The sequence below is a fragment of the Schistocerca americana genome, chromosome 9 (assembly GCF_021461395.2).
Source record: "Schistocerca americana isolate TAMUIC-IGC-003095 chromosome 9, iqSchAmer2.1, whole genome shotgun sequence".
Taxonomy (NCBI): domain Eukaryota; kingdom Metazoa; phylum Arthropoda; class Insecta; order Orthoptera; family Acrididae; genus Schistocerca; species Schistocerca americana.
This window is the reverse complement of record NC_060127.1, coordinates 8237483-8251243: the sequence shown is the minus strand read 5'-3', so window position 1 is coordinate 8251243 and position 13761 is coordinate 8237483. Positions and strand designations below refer to the sequence as shown.

The 13761-nt window shown below is 44.5% G+C and overlaps 1 non-coding gene across 1 annotated transcript; it reads right to left on the bottom strand.

Moving 5' to 3' along the window:
• Nucleotides 1-4797: 4797 nt before the first annotated feature.
• Nucleotides 4798-4872, bottom strand: Trnal-caa. The gene has a single exon. It is a non-coding gene; the product is annotated as a tRNA-Leu (tRNA).
• Nucleotides 4873-13761: the final 8889 nt, after the last annotated feature.

Here is a 13761-nt window from a genome sequence, read left to right as displayed (position 1 = left end):
GTCTCCAGCCATCCTGATTTAGGTTTTCCGTGATTTCCCTAAATCGTTTCAGGCAAATGCCGGGATGGTTCCTTTGAAAGGGCACGGCCGATTTCCTTCCCAATCCTTCCCTAACCCGAGCTTGCGCTCCGTCTCTAATGACCTCGTTGTCGACGGGACGTTAAACACTAACCACCACCACCATAACAAATCCTTCTATGCTGCTGTTGATATTAACGCTATACTCATCTGTTCAGAAATCTTTGTCTTCCTCGCATGTCACTTCTTTGAGCCTCACTGTATGTAGATTGAACCTTTGCATTCGCCTCTTCAGATTTTCTAGCTTTCCTGCCCCGTTGAGACTTCCGACATTCTACGCCCCGACTCGTAAAACGTTATCCTTTCGTTGGTTATTGAATCCTTTCTCTCACGGTCTCCTCCCCCTCGGCAGTCCCTTCCTAGAGATCCCAGTGGAGGACCAGTCTGCAATCTTCTGCCATTGCAGAGGTCATCGTGACACTTTTTCAATTACAGGCAACATGTCTTGTTTGTACACGTCGTGTTTCAAAAAGATACATGTTTAGTTACTGTCACCCTCAGTATACTCCGTGCCTCTTCTCCTCTGTCCCTACAACGCTGCATGTGAATTTCCCATTCATGGGAGCAGTGCTTGAAGTCTTCCTTTGTGAGCTCCTTGATGACACGTGCCGCTTTCTCTCTTACTGCTCCAACGTGCTCAAATCTTGTTCCTTAGTACAGATTTGACCTTGCGCAACAGATCATTTACACAGTGTTAGACCAGGTGAATAATGTGTGTGGCCAATACTAAAATTCTTCGCTTTAAACCTCTTAACACACAATTGCAGTATGAGCCGGTGTGTTGTCTAGATGCAGAACCCATGACTTGGTGCTCCACAGTTCGGATCCTCTTCTTTATTATTTTCTCACGGACTCTTCTGATTAGCCGGCCTCTGTGGCCGAGCGGTTCTAGGCACTTTATTCCGGAGCCGCGCGACTGTTAGTGTCGCAGGTTCGAATCCTGCCTCGGGCATGGATGTGTGTGATGTCCTTGGGTTAGTTAGGTTTAAGTAGTTCTAAGTTCTAGGCGACTGATGACCACAGATGTTGTCCCATAGCGCTCAGAGCCATTTGAACCAGTCTTCTCAATGAATGTGTAAAATCTTCCTTACGTATGCTTCGTCTATTTCTACAGTTACAGCAATAGATCGAATACTCAACCGACGGTCACATCGAATGATATTATAAACTTTTGCGATATTTTCACCAGTTCTTGACGTCGAAGGGCGTCCGGGGCCTGAGTCATCTTGAACGTCTTCTCCGCCTTGTTGGAAACTCTTGAACGACTCGACTACGTGATAATCAATCTTCACCATACACTTTTTTGTAGTAAAAGATCGGTTTCTGTTGCAGTTTTTCCAAGTTTCATGTGAAACCTAACAATTATTCACTCTATTATCACGCTTATCATTTTTATTACGAAACAAAAGAACTGCTCTTACACAAACGGATTCTGCGGGCACACTGATATGTCTACAGACACCAGAGATGCCGCATTCCACGGCTATTGGTGATTCGTCTCTGGCCCATGTGTACTTATCTGTGAGAGTAAGTGGACCGCCTCTGAGTGTCGCAATGCAAATAGTTCACACTTTGAACACAGTTATTAAAAAATTGACCAATAGAATTGTGTCAGCAAATAGTCTCCACTGTAAGAATTTTTAGAATATTGCAACCCCGTCAGCAACTGTGATAGACTAATATATTGAAAAATCATCCTCAGTTGCGAAAAATTTTCTGGTCTTTACCCAGGTTTCGGCTAGAATAATGTAGCCTTCTTCAGGAGCATAAAATTACTACAACATGCCAGAGTGAGGCACAGTCAACATTAAAAAACTGTACAATAGGTTTTAATTTTTTAATGTTGACTGTGCCTTACTCTGGCATGTTATAGTAATTTTATGCTCCTGAAGAAGGCTAGATGATTGTAGCCGAAACCTGGGTACAGACCAGAAAATTTTTCGCAACTGAGGCGGTTTTCCAATATACTAGTCTCCACTGTTTATTGTTCAGTCTTTGGGTTCATTTATTTACTTTATTATTGCAGTGCATGATTTTGCGGGTGTGCAAATATGCAGCCGATTTTAAAAATATGGAAGAAAGAATTTATCACTTAAAAAAAGAACATTTTATCCGGGAAATTCTAAAAGTTTTGTCGGTAACAAATATTCCTTACAGACGTCAGATTGCAACATTTATGGCAAGCGGGTATCCGTGAAATTGTGCAGTATTTAGCGAGCCCCACTGACGGAGAGCCCATTACGCGTTGGCGACGTCGTGGTGGCGGATGATTACGTCGCAGTCCACGTGGCGGCAGCGCGGTCGCTCTCTCTCGGACGAGAGATGCCGATCCTTGTGAACTGTCCCCTGATCACCCGAACGGGTCGAGACAGCACCTGCGCTGGCATTGCTGGTCAGAGTCTGGTACAAAACGCGGCCGAGTACGGCTGCGCGGGTGGCGTCGGTGCTGTGTGGCGGCTGACAGACTGAACGGTCGCGCGTGGGTGGCGGACGTACGCAGTTGCGGTCGCGTTTTGCTTACAGTAATGAGCGGTAATGTGATAACTTGATTCGCTGCTCAGAATACTTACGATAAAATGATATCGCGCTTTATTGAAGCTGTGTCTTAGCACTTTGCACACACAACAGACTGTGTAATCACTAAGTGTAAACATTCAGTAGAAACTATGCTGTGGCAGGACTAACAGCACGCAATGAAACAACTTGTCGCTTAAATAGTACTGAGGTGGTCTTAAAATGGGAAGACTTTACCGTCACTGTTGTTGACATCAAATGAAACAACAAGTCTACTGTTACCAGTCTCTGTTTATTTATCTCCACGACGCGTTTCAAAGGTTTAAACCTCCATCATCAGGTGGATTTACATTTGTCAGTACGACATGTATGTGTTTTGTGTTACCTTTTTTTGGAGGAACTTTTGGCACTGTCTCGCGGAAAAACAAAACTCTATTTCAGAACATCGTTTTGTGTTTCTTTCACAAAAAACTAAATATATATCTAACGGTAAAAATAAAATAAGTAAAATATAGTACCTTCAGTGGTAACAGGTTCCTTTCACTGTCGTACACATGTATACTGTCATATTTTGTAAACAAATATGACGTCTGATAATTATTACGTGCAAGGATCATATAACAGAAGAGAAACAATATCCCCAAGTACAAAGAGTATGCATCACAACAACATTATTACAGAATAACTTTTAAAGGACTTTGGAGTTTTTTTTTGTTTTAAGGTGCTGAATACATGCGTTGAAGCAAATATTTCAGGTGGTATCTAAATCCAGTTTCGTCAAGTTTATACAGCTTAAAATTCCTACTCGTTTATATAATCAGGTGATATGTTGCAACCTTTAAGTACAATAATTATGTTGGCTACAGTGATAAAATTATACTTAAATAACAATTTTGGTTGGGATGCAGAGATCGGAATCAAAGACTGGTGGCAGAGCGAGAAGAAGAATAAGAAAGTGAGAGCGTGGAATGAGTGATTTTATGAGAGCAAACTTTCCAGTGCAGGGGGTTCTTAAGATTATATCTGTAATTACTGCCCCAAGGGTGGGGTAATTCTTTGGTTAATGCTTTAAAATATGCTGGTAGATGTACAATTTACACCACTAGTTCGTGTACATGTAGCTTCAAGCTGACAGGGGGAACAAGCTGTTGGTGTGATGGTATATTTGTAAATGAGGTCAATCTCTTCTACATTTCGCGGATGTCGTGGTAACATAACTAAATATTTATGTTAAGTATTAAGGTGTGTGTGTGTGTCCGCATGTGTGTGGTCTTTACTAAGAAGTAGATTGTCATTTTCCTAAGATCAGAGCAGTTGCAGTGTCATTTCTTCTGCACCGAAGGGGATATAATCATCATCATTAGAAGACGTCGAGAGAGAGAGAGAGAGAGAGAGAGAGAGAGAGAGAGAGAGAGAGAGAGAGACTCATAGTCATTGCGAGAAGTACCTCGCGTTGTACATTTCCAACTTCACAACCCACGAGTACCATCAATCTCTTACAACCTTCTGCCGGGGCTCATCTTTCAAAGTGATGAAAATGTTTTTACATGTTCTCGCAGATATCCGATCATTTGTCGCACATTGTAGGTGAAACAAAAATATTAATTATCTTAGCTTAATGCCGGCTAAATGACTCTCCCGCAGTGTCACATTTTCTTTATTACGAATCATGTTTAAATCTTTGTAAACTCCAACCTCCAGCATTTCAGTGGGTCTTAATCTGGCGGCGATAGTTTCCACGGAGAGAGTCGTTAAGTTCCGGACGGAGGCCCATTCAGAGCCAAAAAGTGTGCCCACGATCAAAGTGTTTTCGTGGCTCTGAGCACTATGGGACTTAACTGCTGAGGTCATCAGTCCCCTAGAACTTAGAACTACTTAAACCTAATAACCTATTGACGTCACACACATCCATACCCGAGGCAGGATTCGAACTTGCGACCGTAGCGGTCGCACGGTTCCAGACCGTAGCGCCTAGAACCGCTCGGCCACCCCGGCCGGCTAAGTGTTTTCGTGATTTTTCGTTACATCTACAAGAGACTTGAATCGCTGAATTTTTCACATTGGGTCTGGTATTGCAGGGGCAAAAATTAGCATTGCTCCATTTAGAAGAAGGAAAGGTTACTTGGTAAAAACTGTCTAAGGCCAAGATCGTATAAATATTTCTTTATTTTTGAATAATCAAACTTCCTTGCAGAATAAAACTGTGTGCCAGACCGAGACTCGAACTCGGGACCTTTGCCTTTTGCGGGCAAGTGCTCTACCAACTGAGCTACCCGAGCACGACTCACGGCCCGTCCTCATGCCTTTACTTCCGCCAGTATCTCGTCTCCTACCTTCCAAACTGGCGGAAGTAAAGCTGTGAGGACGGGGCGTGAGTCGTGCTTGGGTAGGTCAGATGATGTTGCCGGCACGGTAGATCAGCGTGTTCGGTCAGAGTGTTAGCTGCCCTCTGTAATAAAAAAAAACTGATTTAATCGATCAACAACGAACTTAAAAGGATGTCTTACGACGTCCACCCCGAGCAGATGCCACGAACTAAAAGCGAACAAAATGGGATTTAAAAAAACAAAAACAAAAAAAATGATGGTAGAGCACTTGCCCGCGAAAGGGAAAGGTCCCGAGTTCGAGCCTTGGTCAGGCACACAGTTTTAATCTGCCAGGAAGTTTCATATCAGCGCACACTCCACTGTAGCGTGAAAATCTCATTCTATAAATAACCACTTTTGACAGACTTTGCTATCATATTCAGGTTTTCAAAATTTTATGTTATAAATTGGGTTCATTTTGTTCAAATGGCTCTGAGCACTATGGGACTTAACTGCTGAGGTTATCAGTTCCCTAGAACTTAGAACTAGTTAAACCTAACTAACCTAAGGACATCACACACATCCATGCCCGAGGCAGGATTCGAACCTGCGACCGCAGCGGTCGTGCGGTTCCAGACTGTAGCGCCCAGAATAACTCGGCCACTCCGGCCGGCAGGTTCGTTTTGTGTTCGATCTCACCCCGTCATGTAGATAACATATAGCACATAATGTGAAGGTTTGTCATAAGTAAAACATTTGAACCCAAGAAGCATCTTGTGCGCATGGCCTTGTGCGATGTTGGCTTCAGTAAGTTTTTACCAAGTAAACGAGATCGCTCCCACTCCCTCTAATTTCTCAGCATCAGAAAATGCAATCAGAAACAGGTCACATTAGGTAAGCTTTGAGTCTGGCCCAAGCCGCGTGTGTGAGAGAATGTTGCGGGAGGTGATTTAGTACCGTGGAGGGATGTCGGTGAGCGAGAGATATAGGGACGACGAGGCGCGCAAACACGTGTGGCTCCCGCCTAGCGTCGCCTTTCCTGTCAACAGCCCGGAGATGTCGCCGGCCAGGCCGACATTCAGTGCCAAACACACACACAGGCGATTGCCGGCCCCGGCTGCCGCACAGTGAAAATGGAGCCCGTGTTTGCAGAGCCGGCAGTGGCGCGAGTGCTTTGGGAGGCTGGCTGGCCGGCTGCAGTCTGGAGGGAGGGAGGGAGGGAGGGAGGGGAGGGGACGACGCAAACACTTGCCGGGAGGATCCGTGCGGCCTCCGCAGCGGCGCGGCTACGCCCACCCAGCTGCGTCAAGCGTCCTGTCAACACGAATACAGTCGCCTCACACTGCTGCACTTGCACTGTTGAGGAAAAACGCCGTGAGCACCTGCATAAAGGGGTTCACCGGGGTGGAATTCTTTTATCGGCTTAAAATGTTCCTTATGGAGTCTAATTTTAAGATTAATTGATTTTAAGTGTGTCATAAATGTTAAAATATGTTGTTACGGGAGCAGGGAGTTCTACATCTACATATATACTCCACAATCCACCATACGGTGCGTGGCGGAGGGTACCTCGTAGCACAACTATGCATCTTCTCCCCTCAAATGCTGGTTCTCTAAATTTCCTCAGTAGCGATTCACGAAAAGAGCGCCTCCTTTCCTCTAGAGACTCCCACCCGAGCTCCTGAAGCATTTCCGAAACACTCGCGTGATGATCAAACCTACCAGTAACAAACCTAGCAGCCCGTCTCTGAATTGCTTCTATGTCCTCCCTCAATCCTACCTGATATGGATCCCAAACGCTCGAGCAGTACTCAAGAATAGGTCGTATTAGTGTTTTATAAGCGGTCTCCTTTACAAATGAACCACATCTTCCCAAAATTCTACCAATGAACCGAAGACGACTATCCGCCTTCCCCACATCTGCCATTACATGCTTGTCCCATATCATATCGCTCTGCAATGTTACGCCCAAATATTTAATGGACGTGACTGTGTCAAGCGTTACACTACTAATAGAGTATTCAAACATTTCCTATTCATCTGCATTAATTTACATTTATCTATATTTAGAGTTAGCTGCCATTCTTTACACCAATCACAAATCCTGTCCAAGTCATCTTGTATCCTACTACAGTCACTCAACGACGACACCTTCCCGTACACCACAGCATCATCAGCAAACAGTGTAGATAGAAAACAACGGCGGAGCTACCACACTTCCCTGGAGCACTCCAGATGACACCCTCACCTCCGATGAACACTCACCATCGAGGACAACGTACTGGGTTCTATTACTTAATACACTGGTGTCCAGAATTAAATGAACAGACCACTTTTTCGCCGTCTTGCGTCGAAGTACCGACATAATCTTATAAACTCTCAAACAGATGTCTGTACGACAGCGTTCCGCACGGAAAGTGGCATTCCGGTCAACGGAAAACCACGCCAGCGATGACGTCGGGGCACCCACGAAACGGGACAGTATTTGTCCGGTTGCCTCACACCACCTGCAGTGGAGGGCCTTAGAAAGAACGGAAGCAGGACAGTCACAAGCTGATGTGGCCCGATGGCTTACAGGGAATCGTCCTGTAGTTTCTCCGATGTGACGATAGTTTGTAGAGACAGAAACTGTATCCCAAAAGACCAGGGCAGGACTGTCCACGTGTAACACAAAGAGTGGATCGTTATTCGGCCGTTAAGGACAGGACGGTGGCGCCTTAGTACTGCACGGCAACTGGCCTCTGACCACGCAGCACCCACTGGACGAGATGCAGCGAGGCAAAGTGTTTCGGCAGAGTGGCCTTTACTGTCGGAGACCTGATGTATGTCTACCTCTGACGCGTCTTCACTGAAGGGGACATCCAGAGTGCAGCCAATGCCACATCGGCTGCCGAACTGTAGGCCAATGTTCTTCCCACAGATGAGACACGATTTGGTCTGGAATGTGATTCTCGACGGATTCGCATCTGGAGGGAACGCAAACACTGTGTAAAGAGACCGATATGGACGAGGATCCCTAATGGTGTGAGCAGCGACTATGTTGACCAGTCGAAGACCTCTTCATGAAATTGTACGGATGAATCGGAAAGGTATAACCGCTGTCCGGTACATTGACCATGTCTTGGGACCTCATGTACGATTTTTGCGAGACTTTGTACAAATGGCTCTGAGCACTGTGGGACCTAACTGCTGTGGTCATCAGTCCCCTAGAACTTAGAACTACTTAAACCTAACTAACCTAAGGACATGACACACATCCATGCCAGAGGTACGATTCGAACCTGCGAACGTAGCGGTCGCGCGGTTCCAGACTGTAGCGCCTACAACCGCTCGGCCACCCCGACCGGCAGACTTCGTACAGATCGACAATAATGCTCGACCTCATAGAGCGTGAGTGGTTGATATTTCTTCGAAATGGCAGATAGCGAACGCGTGACTCGGCCTGTTCGCTCTCCCGGTTTAAATCCCATAGAGCTGTAAGGGATAACTACGAAGACGGGTTGCGTGACGTCAGCATGCACCAACCAGACTAGCGAACGGCTTTGGAGGATGAGTGGGCGCTACTGCCTCCACATGAGACTGATGACGTCATTCACAGCACGCCCCGTCGTTGTCAGGCCTGTAGTGCTGCTTCACAATTCTCTATTATTCCAATCTCGTATAGCGCGCGGAAAAAAACGGACACCCATATCTTTCCGTACGAGCTCTGATTTCCCTTATTTTATCGTGGTGATCGTTCCTCCCTATGTAGGCCGGTGTCAACAAAATATTTTCTCATTCGGAAGAGAAAGTTGGTGATTCGAATTTCGTGAGAAGATTCCGTCGCAACGAAAAACGCCTTTCTTTTAATGATGTCCAGCCCAAGTCCTGTGTTATTTCTGTGATACTCTCTTCCACATTTCGCGGTAATACAAAACGTGGTGCCTTCCTTCGAACTTTATCGATGTACTCCATCAGTCCTATCTGGTAAGGATCCCACACCGCGCAGCAGTATTCTAAAAGAGGACGGACAAGCGAAGTGCAGGAAGTCTCCTTAGTAGGTCTGTTACATTTTCTAAGTGTCCTGCCAGTAAAACGCAGTCTTTGGTTAGCCTTCCCCACAACATTTTCTGTGTGCCTTCCAATTTAAGTTGTTCGTAATTGTAATACTTTGGTATTTAGTTGAATTTACGGCTTTTAGATTAGACTGATTTATCGTGTAACTGAAGTTTGACGAGTTCCTTTTAGCACTGATGTGGATCACCCCCCACTTTCGTTATTTAGGGTCTTTTATAAATCGTTTTGCAGTTTGTTTTGATCTTTTGGTGATTTTATTAGTCTATAAACGACAGCGTCATCTGCAAACAACCGAAGACGGCTGCTCAGATTGCCTCCTAAATCGTTTGTATTGATAAGGAACAGAAAAGTTCCTATAACACTACCTTGGGGAACGCCTGAAATCACTTCTGTTTTACTCGATGACATTCTATCAGTTACTACGAACGGTGACCTCTCTGACAGGAAATCACAGATCCAGTCACATAACTGAGACGATATTCCATAAGACGGCCGCTACGGTCGCAGGTTCGAATCCTGCCTCGGGCATGGATGTGTGTGATGTTCTTAGGTTAGTTAGGTTTAAGTAGTTCTAAGTTCTAGGGGACTGATGACCTTAGAAGTTAAGTCCCATAGTGCTCAGAACCATTTGATATTCCATAAGATCTCAATTTCAGTAAATCCGGTTGTGTGGTAAAGTGTCAAAAGCCTTCTGGAAATCTAGAAATACGGCATCGATCTGAAATCCCTTGTCAAAAGCCCTCAACATTTCATATGAATAAAGAGCTAGTTGGGTTCAGAAATCACCTTGCCTGTGAAACACATGTTGACTGTGTGTCCAAATTGGTTCAAATGTCTCTGAGCACTATGGGACTTAACTTCTGAGGTCATCAGTCCCCTAGAACTTAGAACTACTTAAACCTAACTAACCTAAGGACATCACACACATCCACCCCCGAGGCAGGATTCGAACCTGCGACAGTAACGGTCGCTCGGTTCCAGACTGTAGCGCCTAGAACCGCTCGGCCACCCTGGCCGCCAGACTGTCTGTCAATAGACCGTTTCCTTCGAAGTTATTCATAATGTTCGAACATAATATATGTTCCAAAATCCTACTGCATATCGACGTTAACGATATTGGCCTGTAATTTAGTCGATTACTCCTACTACCTTTATTGAAAATTGGTGTGACCTGTGCAACTTTCGGGTCTTTGGCTACGGATCTTTCGTCGAGCTAACGGTTGTATATGATTGTTAAGTGTGGAATAATGCATCAGCATAATCCGAAAGGAACCTAATTGATATACAGTCTGGACCAGAAGACTTGCTTATATTAAGTGATTTAAGTTGCTTCACTACCCCGAGGAAATTTTCTGCTACGTTACTCATGTTGGCAGCTGTTTTCGATTCGGATTCTGGAATATTTGCTTAGTTTTCTTTTTTGAAGGCATTGCGGAAGGCTGTGTTTAGTAGCTCTGCTTTGGCAGCACTGTCTGCGATAGTATCTCCATTGCTATCGCGCAGAGAGGGCTTTGATTGTCTCTTGCCGCTAACATACTTCACATACGACCAGAATCTCTTTGGATTTTCTGCCAGGTTTCGAGACAAACTTTCGTTGCGCAAACTGTTATAAGCATCTTGCATTGAAGTCCACGATAAATTTCGAGCTTCTGTAAAAGATCGCCAGTCTTGGGGATTTTGCGTCTTTTTAAATTTGGCATGTTTGTTTCGTTGTTTCTGCAACAGTGTTCTAACCCGTTTTGTATACGGAGGAGGATCAGCTCCGTCGTTTTTTAATTTCTTTGGTAGAAATCTCTCAAGTGCTGCCGTTACTATTTCTTTGAATTTAAGCCACATCTGGTCTACACTTACATTATTAATTTGGAATGAGTGGAGATTGTCTCTCGGGAAGGCGTCGGTGAATTTTTATCTGCTTTTTTGAATAGGTATATTATACGTTTATTTTTGGAGGATTTGGGGATCACAATATTCAAGCTCGCTACGACAACCCTGTGTTCATTAATCCCTGTATCCGTTGGGATGCTCGTTATTAACTCAGGATTATTTCTGTAAGAGGTCAAGTGTGTTATCACAACCGTTTACTATTCGCGTGGGCTCATGAACTAACTGCTCGGATGCGTTTAGCACAATTTCGGATGATATTTTGTGCGTGCCTCCGGAATTAATCATGTATTTTCGCCAACATATCGAGGGTAAATTAAAGTCACCACCAACTATAATCGTATGAGTCGGGTACATGTTTGAAATCAAACTCATTTTCTCTTGGAACCTTTCAGCAACTCTATCATCTGAATTGCGAGGTCGGTAAAAGAATCCAATTATTATTTTATTCCGGTTGCCAACAATGACACCTCTGGCCATACTAACTCACAGGAAATATCTACTTCAATTTCGTGACAAGTTAAACTACTTCTGGTAGCAACAAACAAGCCTCTGTCAACCGTGTTTAGCGTATCCTTTCGGAACACCGTTAGGTTCTTCGCAAAAATTGCGGCTGATCTTATATCCTGCTTTAGCCAGCTTTCACTGCCTATAACGATTTGAGCATCAGTGCTTTCTATTAGCGCTTCGAGCTTTGGTACTTTCCCAACACAGCTACGACAGTTTACAACTGTTATACCAATGGTTCCTGCATCTACGTTCTTCCTGTGTTCAGCCTGCACCCTTCGTGACTGAAGCCCTTCTTGTGTTTTCCCGAGACCATCTAACCTAAAAAAACCGCCCCCTCCTACCTATGTAGTCGTCTCCTGCGTGTAATGGACACCTGACCTATTCAGTGGAACCGAAAACCCAACCACCGTATGGCGCAAGTCGAGGAATCTGCAGCCTACACGGTGGCAGAACCGTCTGAGCCTTTGATTCAGAGCCTCCACTCGGCTCTGTACCAGAGGTCTGCAATCGGCCCTGTCGACTATGCTGCAAATGGTCAGCTCTGCTTTCATCTTGCAAGCAAGACTGGCAGCCTTTACCAGTTCTGTTAGCCGCTCGAAACCAGAGAGAATCTCTTCTGAACCAAAGTGACACACATCATTGGTACCGACGTGAGCAACCACCTGCAATTGGCTGCACATAATGATAGAACCCACTAGTCTTTCCATCCAAGTTAGAACCACGAAGGATAACACCCTTTACAGATATACAGAAATCTATAATAAAGACAGAAAGATGCTTCTTTTCTGTTGCAGCACGCTTCAACCTCTGCCAATATCCTGTCCAACAGTTCAGTAACGTAGAACGTGTATATGACGTGTTTTCCTTTCACAGAAGCAACATTACATGGAGTTCATTGGCACAGACCGTGCCCTCATATACATGGGACTTGGAAACTGGTTTGTTGCCCTGAAACATTTGTATGTTAGACACTGGAAACAACAACATTTCATCAGCTTAGCAAATAATATGCAAGCACCTGTAATGACATCACTAGCGCCAGACTGCTACAAAAACTGTCAGAGGGACATCCTTGTAAGGATGCCCTTAGCGTTCGTTTTAACACACCATGGATACACTGCAAAGGACTGACCACTCTTAAATACAGCACCTTCCCCACGAACCACAAATAGTTTTCGGCATTTCACAGGAGACAGACTGTGCCAACAGTGATCAACAGTTCCAAGAGGCTTTAGAGTAGCTTCTCAGGTGAGACACAGTACGATCATACCTTACTGCAAACGTCGGCTTCATTCGCGCTTACAGTGCCATCACTGCACTGACAGCGCCCGGTCCACCTGCCACGCTTCCGCCTCGCCCTCTGTAGTCAACTCTTGCGGCCGACCACCGACCCAGAGAAGCTTCCAGAGCTTCCCAGCCCGAAGGCAGAACATTGTTCCTCGATTGTACAGTAGGTAAATGCCGGCATGGTGCGATGGTAAAACCGCGCTTTATTGCGTGTGGGTCAGGCGCATCCGAGAGCTCGACTGCAACTGATGTAATACTTCAGTAGTTCCCGACGGAATAGGCGTCCTGTTAGTTTCCGACAGTATCACAGAGGGCATCTGTATCAACTAAAATACTATTCTCAACTAAAATTACCAAATAAGCAGCAACCAGTCGCAAGATCATGTTTTCTTTATTTAATTTTGTATATCGATTTAAACTGATTAACAACCATCATCGGTGCTACAAATACAAGAATAAAAATAATCAATAACAGTAACCAAATGAATAAATGTACATAAAGCATAGTTAAATGTATATAGACGCATTAAACCATTTAAAATGCACGTACAAATTTACCTTTCAACGTGTATGTCTTAAACAGACGGTTGGTAGGACATGTTCTGAGGCATCAAGGGATCACCAATTTAGTATTGGAGGGCAGCGTGGAGGGTAAAAATCGTAGAGGGAGACCAAGAGATGAATACACTAAACAGATTCAGAAGGATGTAGGTTGCAGTAGGTATTGGGAGATGAAGAAGCTTGCACGGGATAGAGCAGCATGGAGAGCTGCATCAAACCAGTCTCTGGACTGAAGACCACAACAACAACAAACAGACGTCAAGTATGGAGTGATACGTAGAGAATTGACTATGACAACGAGAAACCAAAAGGGGGCGCTACAAAGCAAACCCGCCCTCTATGCAGAAAATATAGCTAAAATAAAGGTGAGAAGATGAAATGAAATACAAAGTCCGGTAAAATATAATGAAAAAAATACTGAAAAATTTACAAAAATGGATACATTGGCAAAGATTTTGTCAATCACATAGTACAGTTATATACGCCAAAAAGCGATTGTACAAATAAGTAAAAATAGGTACAAACATAGGTGAGAAGCACACCATATATAAAAATTATAAAAACTTTT